The 12182-nt window shown below is 51.8% G+C and overlaps 1 non-coding gene across 1 annotated transcript; it reads left to right on the top strand.

The window, feature by feature from the left end:
- The first annotated feature begins 6450 nt into the window (after positions 1–6450).
- LOC116536022 lies at positions 6451–6556 on the top strand. The gene has a single exon (XR_004262439.1). It is a non-coding gene; the product is annotated as a U6 spliceosomal RNA (small nuclear RNA).
- Positions 6557–12182: the final 5626 nt, after the last annotated feature.

Here is a 12182-nt window from a genome sequence, read left to right on the forward strand (position 1 = left end):
CCTGGGCTGGTCTACACAGCATTCCCCCTGGGGACACGGAGGGGAGGTGGGCCTGGGCTGGTCTGAGCTGGCACCATTTGTACCTGCTGCCTTGGGCCTTCTCCCACGCCGTCTGGCTGTCCCCGTCTGTCTGGCTCTCCCTGCGGCTTCGCTGCCTCCTGGCCGTTTTCTCTCGCTGTGGACACCCCAGCATCAACTGGCTTCTCCTTCCAGTTGCTCTGCCTCCAGCTGGCTTCCGGCCACCCAGCTTTCCCTTCTTGGGGCTTTTCACCAGTCCCCCACCTCCCAGCTGCCCTTCGCCCAGGGCAATGGCAAGCGCCCCCCACCCCGCTGGCTGAGGTGCCCCGCCCAGCTCAGTCTCACACTGCACTTTGTCTTCCTCCAGGTCCTGTGTTTTAATTTTCCTATCTCTGGCTTCGAGTCCCTTCCTCCCCAGTTTTGTCTTCCTCCTTTTCTTTTCTGGAAACCAAGGCCTCCTGTCCCACCTTGGTGCCATTACCTAATTTGCCACCTCCTTCTTTCCTGGTTTTTCCCACCTACACGTCTTTTCATCTTCCTTCTGTGCTCAGCTCCTGCCCTGTGACTCTCGCTCCTCCTCAACGTCGCCCAGGCTCCTCCTCTGTGCTGGGGTGATCACCACATCCCCGCTGTGCACCTGCTCCTCGCCATGCTCCGCACCTCTCCCGTGGGGGCCGCTCTGTCCATCCGCACTGCCTGCCCAAGTGTGCTCCTCCCTGGCCCCACCGTGGCCCGTCTTCTGCTCCCCACAGCTGAGGGCCTCAGGCCTGCCCCTCCTGTCCCCGCCGCCCGCTTCTCACACTGCCTGGATGCATCTCCCCACACATTTGTCCTCAAGCCCTCTCTCCCCTTTCTCTTCGGAATTTCTTTCTTTTTTCTTGGTTTGTGCTTCCTTTCCACACAGCCCTCGCCCCGGCCAGCGTCTATGAGCTCACGGACCAGGTCCCCTCCAAAGGCCCCCTTCTGGCTGGGCACCTCCTGCAGCGCTGCATCCTTCTCTCTCTTCTGGGTTCCAGGGCCCCGGGCACATGGACTGAGGGCCATCTTCATCCCATTTGCAGGACCTCCGTGCAGCCTGGGAACCTTGCCCAAAACAGAGTACACACCATGAGAGGGGCCACATGGTCATGAGCCCCCTGCACGGAGGCGCCAGAGGAGGAGGGAAGATTCACCTCCCCACCCAAGCAATGACGGCTCTCCATGGACCTAACAAATGTTTTAACTGAGCTTTGGAAGACGGCTTCTTGACCTCGACCTTTGTGGCCTCTGTCAGGAGCAGAAACCAAGGGCAGTGAACAAAGGGGCCGGGGGTCAGCTTGGGGCTGATTTCTGAAAATCATGTTAGAGCCCTACTGAGGCAGAGGCCTGGGCCAGCAGAGAAAGGTAAGGAAGCCCTGCCACAGCACAGGTGGCAAGCAGGATTAATGCATGGATTCCATGTGGGATCCAGGCAGGGGAGCCCTCAAAGATGACGCCGAGGTCTGTGCCTGAGAAGACAGAAGGTGCAGCTCCACCGAATTGAGAGGACCAGGGAGGGAAGGGTGGCAGACACCCATGCTCCTCTCGGGGTGTGCTGACTGCAGAGGCCTGGAGTCCCAGGGGAGGCCTCCTCTGCCCCAGCCCAGCTTAGCCCTCCTGCCTGAGGAAGGAGGGGAGGAGGGCCACCAGAGGGACAGGCGAGGAACTACCCCAGAGCAGTGGCAGGAGCTCAGGCGGCTCCGGCAGACCCTGAGACCCCACCCCCGCTGGCCAAAGCAGCTGGCCCCCCGTCCTCTGGGACTCCCCCAGCCCCACACCCACCCAGGAGACAAAGGCAAGGCTCCCACTCCTTACTCAACAAGAACCCCTGTGCCCCCTGCCCACCACACGGCACCATTCCCCAGCTACAAGGACACAGATGGTCACACAGACCCCACAGTGATCCCTGCCACTCCCAGACGCCCCTCCCCAGTAATCCCTCTGGTGGGGGACGTAGAGGGGGAGGCGCAGACGTTGCCCCGTCAACAAGCCAGGCTCCATGGCATCCGGAAGTGCAGGGCCAGCACCTAAGGTTAACTGGTATGACTGACTGGGCAAGGACACCAAACAGTGGAGGAGGAGCGACCTCAGCTGAGCGAGGTGAGCAATAGGAACAGGGCCAAGCAGGAGACGGGTGGATGGGCGCTGAGCAAGGAGCCACCCAGCACCGGGAGAGCTGCTGCGGCCACAGGCAGGGTCCATCACAGCCACCGGCATCAGCACATAGTCTGGGTGGAAAAATTAGAAAGAAGGGACAGCTAAAGTTTTACATAATAAAAGACCCAGGGGCCATGTTAAAAGGTGACTCATTCTCTACCTCATCCCAACTCAGTGACACGATTCTGGCTCTACCTGGGACAGCACAGGGGTTGTAAAAAGGGGACCCGTGGGAGACTCTCCAGACAGGTCCCAATTCCCGCACACACACACCACACTGCAGGCACCAGCCAGTCCTTCCCAAGGAGCTGACCCTCACTGGACAGAGCCACACGCTGAGGCAGAGCCCGCAAGCCCAGTGGCAGCCAAGGTCACCCCCACGCCTGACATGGCAGAGCCCCGTGGGAGGCAAGCCACAGGGCGTCCCTGGTGGCTGCCTTTCCCAGCTCTAGGCACAGGAGACCAACAATGCCAGCATGAGGCGTCTGCAGGTCTCTGGAGGACACAGTTGCAAACTACGCAGACAGAGAGAAGCCAGCTGGCCTCTCCGGCTCCGGCTGCCACGCGTTGCTGGGAGGTGTCACTCACACCCCACGTGGAACAGGCTCTCGGGCCACACTTCCACACCTCTGGCTGGCACTTCAGCAGAGAGTTTTTCACTGTTTTAAATTAAAATGCAGATAAGGCTTGCATTAGTTTGAGTAGAAAAGTTTAGCACCAACTCAGGTCTTTCATAAAATATACAAGAATACGTGACGTACCAGAACACAGAGAAGAAACAAATTCACACTTAAAACACAGTGATGAAGTCAGTCATCAGGAAAACGGCAACATCCAAATCATCAACACTCTTTCTAAATTGAAGTCTTATAAAGCATTTAGTATTGCATTGCTTTTCAAACAACCCCTTATCTAACAACCCACTAGTCACGGGGTAGACTCTGGAGGGGCTGACCCTGCCCAAGTAGAAGGCCAGCAGGAAACACCTGCAGAAGTCACAGCCAGGGAGACGCTGGGGCAGGGGTGATGGTCCAGTGGGTGTGGACACATCTGCGTTCTGAGCGTGGCAGTGGCTTTGGCCAAAACTCACCCGATGGTCACTGTCAATGAGTACAGTTTCTCATGTGTCAATAATGTGTCTGTAAAGGTCACTTCTCACAAAGTGCTCCTGTCCAATGCCAGCCTGAGAGAATGGGGAACCCTTCGGGCTCTTGGCTGAGGGTTTGCTTCACCTCCACAACCGCTCTGAAGCCAGTGCCAGGCCTCCTGAAGCTCAGGAGTGAGGAGGAAGTGCCAGGTTCCAATATGAGGCTGCTGCAAACTCCTGACAGGACATGCAGGAGCCGAAAACCCAGAGGGACTCGCCTCAGGGAGCACTTGACCACCCAACTAATGGGATCGTGAGACACCCAGGAACTTGCTTCTCGGACCAGGCACTGCCCCTCAAATCTACTTTCCCTTGCCAAGAGCCCAAAACGATTAAATATATATATATTTATTTAAACAACGCAGCACCAGAGAATAAGAAAGGGGACTGTGCTGGGTGTGGCAGCGTGCCTGGCATCCCAGCTACTCAGGAGGCTGAAGCGGGAGGATCACGAGTGCCCCCGAATTGGAAGCCAGCCTGGGCAGCACAGCAAGACCTCATCTCTGGAAAAGTAAATAAAAGGAAGCAGTATATATTTTAGTCCATGTTCTGCCGCTGTAACAAATAGCACAGACTGGGCAATTTATAAAGAACTCAGTTATCTGGCTCAGCAGAGCCTGCCAAGGCCAAGATCAAGAAGCTGCATCTGGAGGTGAGGGCTTCTTGCTGCCTCACACCGGGGCAGAAGATGAACCAGCGGGCGAGGCAGAGGGAGGACACGGAGCAAACGCACGATTTCCATCCGGAACCCACTCCTGTGGTAAGAAACCTACTGTCGAGAGAACGACATCATCCATTCACAAGGGCGGAGAAAAATCACCTCCCAAAGGACTCACTTCTTTTTAGAGACGGGGACGGAGTCTTGCTCTGTCACCCAGGCTGGAGTCCAATGGCATGATCTTGGCTCACTGCAACGTCCACCTCCCAGGTTCAAGGGATTCTCCTGCCTCAGCCTCCCAAGTTGCTGGGCATATGCCACCATACCCAGCTAATTTTTGTTTTAGTAGAGACGGAGTTTCGCTATATGTTGACCAGGCTGGTCTCCTGACCTCAAGTGATCCGCTCGCCTCGGCCTCCCAAAGTGCTAGAATTACAGGCTGGGCTACCTGCCTGTTGCAAACGTTATGCAGACAGAGAGAAGACCTCTGGAGAAGACCTCCACCCAAGGCCTCCGGTGTTAAGAGCAGAGTTCCTGGAGTTGGAAAGTCCTGTCCCCCAAGCCCTGCCACCCTGCAGAGGCCCAGTCAGGGCAAAGCCCACGGGAAAGCCCAGGCCCACCCCATCCAAAGACACTCCCACCAGCTCCTGCTTCAAAGTCCCTCAGTCACTGTCACAAATAGAGAGCAGCACACATGTGAGGAAATCACAAGAAGATGCCCACACAGAGGACAGCACAAGGGGTGGTAAGGGCATGAGACCACACTGGGCACAAGAGAACTTACAGAAACCAAGTCGTGGCTTTGAGAGGGCCCGGGACGCCACGAGACTCTGTGGCCCTTCTGTTCCACACTCCTGGACAGACCCCCCCAGCCAGACCTCCCCCACAAGCCCAGTTGTGTGTCCTGCTAATCCTGGCATGGAAAGGGGTGCCCTGCAGGGGTGTGGCAGGAGGGTCCTAAGGAGGCCAGTACATTTCACCCAGTGTCACTGCTGTGCTTGATGGCAGATGGGGGGCCTCCAGGTGGGCCTGATCTAACCCCATGCACCGCTGAAAAGCAGTTTCCTTCAGGTGGTGACAGACAGAGCGTCAGAAACTGGATCCAGGTGCCTCTGCTGGCTGAGAGGATGAAGGGCCATGTGGAAGGGCACGGAGAACGGACCCCAGCTGACAGCCAGCAAGAAAATGGCCCTCGGTCCCACGGCTACAGGGACTGCCCCAACCCCCGGAAGCCTGGTGCCTCGAGACAGGAGCCCAGCTGGCCAGCGCACCCCGACTCGGCCCCTGAGCCCCTAAACTCAGGGCATCTGACCTGCAGAACTGTGAGCTATGACCAGGCGTTGTTTATGCCTGCACAGAACACTAGCGGCTGGGTTAGAGGGCAGAACCTTGGTCTCCAGGGCAGCAGCCAAGATCGCCCAAGGAGCCTCTCCTCAGGGTGTGGGTTCTCAGCTCACCACAAAATTACCCGCCAGAAGTCAACAGGTGGGCCCAGGAGCCTCTTCTGTTTAATGTTTCATTAGAGAAAATCTCAGACGCTCTTAGGCACGGCACCTGCTCCCAGAGCTCCCCCAACCCCAGCTGCTGGAAAGGCCGCTGCAACCTTACAACACCAGTAGGTACACCTGCTCAGACAACCCGCCTGACCCAAAGACTAGCTTTACCTTCTGTGTCTTTCATCCATCCCAGCGTGCCAGCTCCCCAAAACTTTACTAGGGCCAATGCGTTTTCTTTCAAAACAACAGGTAACATTTCTCTTTCCAATAAAACCCTAGCACGCTCTTTGTTTTGGGAACCAAAGACCACCCAGGTCTGTGTGTATGCCTGAACTGCAATACTGCAATTCTGTTTTCCTGAATAAAACATTTTCTTTAGAGATTCATCTATCTGTCTGTGTGTGTGTGTGTGTGTGTGTATTTTTTTTTTTTTTTTTTTTTTTGGTTGAGATGGAGTCTTGCTCTGTCACCCAGGTCGGAGTGCAGTGGCTCAACCTCAGCTCATTGAAACCTCCGCCGCCTGGGCTCAAGTAATTCTCCTGCCTCAGCCTCCTGAGTAGCTGGGACTACAGGCACGCATCATCACACTCAGCTAATTTTTGTATTTTCAGTAGAGACGGGGTTTCACCATGTTGACCAGGCTGGTCTCGAATTCCTGACCTCAGGTGATCTGCCCACCTTAGCCTCCTAAAGTGTTGGGATTACAGGTGTGGGCCACCACACCAGGCCTCATCTGTGTATTTTCATTTGATTTTGACAAGTATTAATAAACTCCCACAAGCCCATTACACCAACTCAAAACTTACCAGCTGACATCCCATCTCTTTCCACTGAGTGCCCACCCTCTCCTCTCCCCACTGGGTTCTTCCCAGCAACTCCGACAAAGTATCGTTTCACCGGCAGGCATTTCCAATTATCTCCAAAGATGAGAAGTCCTCCTCAAAGACCACAGCACGGCTGACTTCAGCAGCACATACACACTAAAACCAGAACAATACAGAGAAGACTGGCATGGCCCCTGTGTGAGGATGACAGCAAATTCGTTAAGTGTTCCATTAAAAAAAAATTAAAGAACACGACCACTATGACACTATCGCACTTTCTTTATTTCATTTCATATTTTAAGACTGAGTCTCGTTCTGTGGCCCAGACTGGAGTGCAGTGGCACGATCTTGGCTTACTGCAACCTCCGTCTCCCAGGTTCAAGCGATTCTCCGGCCTCAGCCTCCTGAGTAGCTGGGATTACAAACGCCCACCACCATGCCCAGCTAATTTTTGTATTTTTGGTAGAAACGGGGTTTCACCATGTTGTCCAGGCTGGTCTCAAACTCCTGACCTCAGGTGATCTTCCCGACAAGGCCTCCCAAAGTGCTGGAATTACAGGCGTGAGCCACTGCGCCTGGCCCACTACCACACTTTAAAAAACCAAATTCCTTTGTGAGGCTGAGGCAGGTGGATCACAAGGTCGGGAGTTCAAGACTACCCTGACCAAAATGGTGAAACCCCGTCTCTACTAAAAATACGAAAATTAGCCAGGCGTGGTGGCACACACCTGGAATCCCAGCTACTCGAGAGGCTGAGGCAGGAGAATCACCTGAATCTGGGAGGTAGAGGTTGCAGTGAGCCAAGATCGCACCAATGCACTCCAGCCTGGGCAACAGAGCGAGACTCTGTCTCAAAAGAAAAAAAAAAAAAAAAACCCAAAAACCAAATTCCTTATTATTGACTATCCACAGAGTGCGCAAATTCCCCAATTGTCTCACCATTTAAAACAATCTTTCTGTAAATCACAATTGAAACAAAGTGCAATGCATTTGAATAGGCTTTTGGGTTCTCTTTATTTTTAATGTAATCTCATTTCGATTTTTAGAACATTTACTATTTTAGAAAATTTCAGGCATGTGCAGCAGCAGAATTATAAGCACTCCCTACTGACAGAGACTGTCCTTGACCAAACTTGAGTCTGGCTCCTGAGTCCCCCTCTTTGGCAAGGCCTGACCTTGGCTTAGACCTTGACCTACTTCATCCAGTTTTAGCAAGACTCCCGCTGGTGCTGGTCGGCTCAGTGAAAACCCCCAACGCTTGGTATCTGATCTCCCTCAACATGTTCCAACTCTGCTTCTCAGCTCACATCCCACATGTCCTTGTTGTATTTGGAGTTGGGCTCAATCTCTCTCCTCTACTGCAAAACCCCATTACAGCAGCGTCTCCTGTAAAAGTCAGCCTTACCATCTTTAACAAGTGTCATAAAAACTTCCTGGCCAGGCACAGGGACTGACTCCTGTAATCCCAGCACTTTGGGAGGCCGAGGTGGGTGGATCCCCTGACATCAGGAGTTTGAGACCAGCCTGACCAATATGGCAAAACCCCATCTCTACTAAAAGTACCAAAAAAAAAAAAAAATCAGCTGGGCATGGTGGCACAAACCTGGAATCCCAGCTACTTGGGAGGCTGAGGCAGGAGAATCACTTGAACCTGGGAGGCTGGGGTTGCAGTGAGCCGAGATCAGGTCACTGCACTGCACTCCAGCCTGGAGGACAAGAGCAAAACTCTGTCTAAAACAAACACACAAAACAACTTCTTTAACACCAGGCATCTATCACCCAGTCTTAGTCTTAAGATTCTTTTAGCCCAGCCAGGCGCAGTGGCTCACGTCTGTAATCGCAGCACTTTGAGAGGCGAGGCAGGCTGATCACAAGATCAGGAGATTGAGACCAATCTGGCTAACTCAGTGAAACCCCGTCTCTACTAAAAATACAAAAAATTAGCCAGATGTGGTGGCACGCACCTGTAGTCCCAGCTGCTCAGGAGGCTGAAGCAGGAGAATCACTTGAACCCAGGAGGCGGAGGTTGCACTGAGCCGAGATCGTGCCACTGCACTCCAGCCTGGGCGACAAAAATTTTGTTAACCCACAGAAAGCACACAGACTTTTCAAACTACAGGTAACACTAAACAGCTAGGTATACAAGGACACTTCCTTAACCTAATAAAAGACTGCATATGCAATGGTCAAAGACAGGAAGCTTCCCACTAAAATCAAGGGCATGGTGGCACGCTCCTGTAATCCCAGCTACTCTGGAGACTGAGGCAGGAGAATTGCCTGAATCAAGGAGGCGGAGGTTGCGGTGAGCCAAGATTGCACCATTGCACTCCAGCCTGGGTAACAAGAGCGAAACTCCGTCCCCCCGCCAACCGTCCCAACCCCCACCAAAAAAAAAAAGAAAGAAAAGAAAATCCCAGGCCAGGTGCAGTGGCTCACGCCTGTAATCCCAGCACTTTGGGAGGCCGAGGCAGGTGGACACCTGAGGTCAGGAGTTCGAGACCAGCCTGGCCAACACGGCAGAACTCCATCTCTACTTTAAAAAACACAAAAATTAGCTGGGCGTAGTGCCGCACACCTGTAATCCCAGCTCTTTGGGAGGCTGAGGTGGGGGAATCACTTGAACCTGGGAGGCAAAGGTTGTAGTGAGCCAAGATTGTACCACTGCACTCCAGCCTGGACGACAGAGTGAGACTCTCTCTCAAAAAAAAAAAAAAAAAAAAAAAAAAAACTTAAAGAATCCACAAAAACCATTAGAGTAAATAGATAAATTTAGCACAGTTGCAGAGTATAAGATCAATACGCAAACATCAGATATATTTCTAACCAGCAGATACAAGCAAACTGAAAATGAATTTAAGAAAACAATTCCAGCCTGGGCGCAGTGGCTCACGCCTGTAATCTCAGCACTTTGGGAGGCCGAGGCGGGCGGATTAAAAGTTCAGGAGATCGAGCCCATCCTGGCTAAGTTGGTGAAATCCGTCTCTACTAAAAATACAAAAAATTAGTCAGGCCTGGTGGCACACACCTGTAATCCCAACTACTTGGGAGGCTCAGGCAGGAGAATTGCTTGAACCCAGGAAGTGGAGGTTGCAGTGAGTCAAGATTGCACCACTGCACTCCAGTCTGAGTGACAGAGCAACACTCTGTCTCAAAAAAATTAGGGAAAAAAAAAAGGTGGGCGCTGTGGCTCACACCTGTAATCCCAGCACTTTGGGAAGCCAACCCAGGCAGATCACGAGGTCAAGAGATCATGACCATCCCGGCCAACATGGTGACACCCTGTCTTTACTAAAAATACAAAAATTAGCTGGATGTGGTGGCAGGCACCTGTGGTCCCAGCTACTCAGGAAGCTGAGGCAGGAGAATCACTTGAACCCAGGAGGCAGAAGTTGCAGTGAGCCAAGATCATGCCACTGCACTCCAGCCTGGGTGTCAGAACGAGACTCTGTCTCAAAAAAATAATATTAATTAATTAATTTTAAAAGGCTGGGTGTGGTGGCTCATGCCTGTAATTCCAGCACTATGGGAGGCCGAGGTGGGTGGATCATTTCAGGCCAGGAGTTCAAGACCAGCCTGGCTAACATGGTGAAACGCTCTCTCTACTAAAAATACCGAAATTAGCCAGACAGTAGTGGTGCATGCCTGTAATCCCAGCTACTCAGGAGGCTGAGGCAGAGGCAGGAGAATCACTTGAGCCTGGAAGGCGGAGCTTGCAGTGAGCCAAGATCGTGCCACTGCACTCCAGTGTAGGGGACAGAGTGAGACCCCGTCTCAAAAAAAAAAAAAAAAATTCCATTTACAATAGCATCAAAAAATAAAATACTGAGCAATAAATTTAACCAAAGAGATATAAAGCTTATACTCTGAAAACTGTAAAACAATGCCAAAGAAATTAAAGGCAGCCTGAATAAATGAACAGCCATCCTGTGCTCACGGACTGGCTGACTTCATGTGGTTGGGACAGCAATACTCCCCGAAAAGCTCAATCCAATCCCCATCACGATTCCAGCTGGCGTTTTTGCAGAAATTGACAACCTGATCCTAAAATTCACAGGGAAATACAAGGGACCTATATTGTTTGATCCAGGGTCAAAATAATCTTAACAAAAGAAGAACAAAGTTAGAGGATTCATACTTCCTGATTTCTAAACTTCAGAGCTACAGTGACGGAGACAGTGGGACACTGTCATAAGGACCGCATGGAGACTAGAAGGTCCACTCGGAGTCCGGAAATAAACCCACACACCTGTGGACAACTGACTTCAACAAGGGCGTCAGACCACTCAACGGGGAAAGAACAGGCTTTTCGGCAAGGGGTGCTGACTATCCACAGGCACAGAATGAAAGTAGACCTCTTGCTCACACCACACGGAACATTAGCTCAAAGTGGACCAAGTGTAAGAGCCAAAGCTATAAAACTCTTAAAAAAAAACACACAGGTATACATCTTTATGACCCTGAATTAGATCACGGTTTCTGGGGTGGGTTTGTTGAGGCCGGGTCTCACTCTGTCACGCAGGCTGCCGCAAAGTGGCACGACCACAGCTCACTGCAGCCTTCAACTCCTGGGCTCAAGCAATCCTTCCAGCTTACCACGGCTGCGACCACAGGTGCTCACCACAATGCCTGGCTGATTTTTAAACTTTTTGTAGAGTCAAGGTCTGACTTTGATGCCCAGCCTGGTCTCAACCGCCTGTCCTCAAGTGATCCTCCTGCCTCAGCCTCCCAAAGTGCTGGAATCACAGGCAGATAGTGCTTTTAAAAAACAAGCTCAGGAAAAGCACAAACAACCGAAGATAAAACACAGAAATTGAACTCAGGTAAAACAGATCAACCGACAACTTTCGTGTTTCAAACGACACCATCAGGAAAACAAAAAGACAACCCACAGATAGGGGTCTAGTCTCCGGAATATACAAAAAACTCTTACAACTCAACAAAAAACAAATAACCCAATAAAACCAGGTAAAGGGCCAGGCAGGGCGGCTCACACCTGTAATCCCAGCACTTTGAGAAGCCAAAGTGGGAGGATAACTTGAGCCCAGGAGTCTGAGACCAGCCTGGGCAAGACAGTGAGACCCCATCTCTACAAAAAATTAAAAAAGACGCACACCTGTATTCCCAGCTACTCAGGAGGCTGAAGTGGAAGGATGACTTGAGCCCAGGAGTTCGAAGTTGCAGTGAGCTATGATGGTGTCTCTGCACTCCAGCCTGGGCAACAAAGTGGGACCCTGTCTCTTCAAAGAAAAAAAAGGTAAAGAATGTAAATAAACATTTCTCCAAAGCTGAGATACAAATGGCCAATAAAACACATAAAAAGATGCTTAGTATCACTAACCACTAGGGAAATTAAACCCACAGTGAGTTCCCACTTCACATCCACCACGGACGAAGACAGAGGGGCACTGCTGTAAGGACACACACGGAGATGGAGGGTCCACTTGGAGTCCGGAAACAAACCCACACAACTGTGGGCAGCTGACTTCAACAACGGTGTAATCTCAGCACTTTGAAAAGACAAAGTAAGGAGGACGGCTTGAAGCACAAAAGTCAGCCATAATGAAAAAGACAGAGTAAGCGTCGGCAAGAACATGTAAAAACTGGACTCCTTGTACAACGCTGGTGAGAATGTAAAAGGTAATACTGCTTTAAAAACATTTTCTGGGGGTGGCCACGGTGACTCATGCCTTTACTCCCAGCACTTTGGCATCATTTGAGGTTAGGAGTTCGAGACCAGCCTGACCAACATGATGAAAGCCCATCTCTAGTAAAAAGACAAAAGTTAGCAAGGGATGGTGGCGGGCACTTGTAACCCCAGCTACTCGGGAGGCTAAAGCAGGAGGGCCGCTTGAACCTGGGAGGCG

The sequence above is a fragment of the Sapajus apella genome, unplaced genomic scaffold (genome assembly GCF_009761245.1).
Source record: "Sapajus apella isolate SASKATOON/1434 unplaced genomic scaffold, GSC_monkey_1.0 scaffold3, whole genome shotgun sequence".
NCBI classification, from domain to species: Eukaryota; Metazoa; Chordata; class Mammalia; order Primates; family Cebidae; genus Sapajus; species Sapajus apella.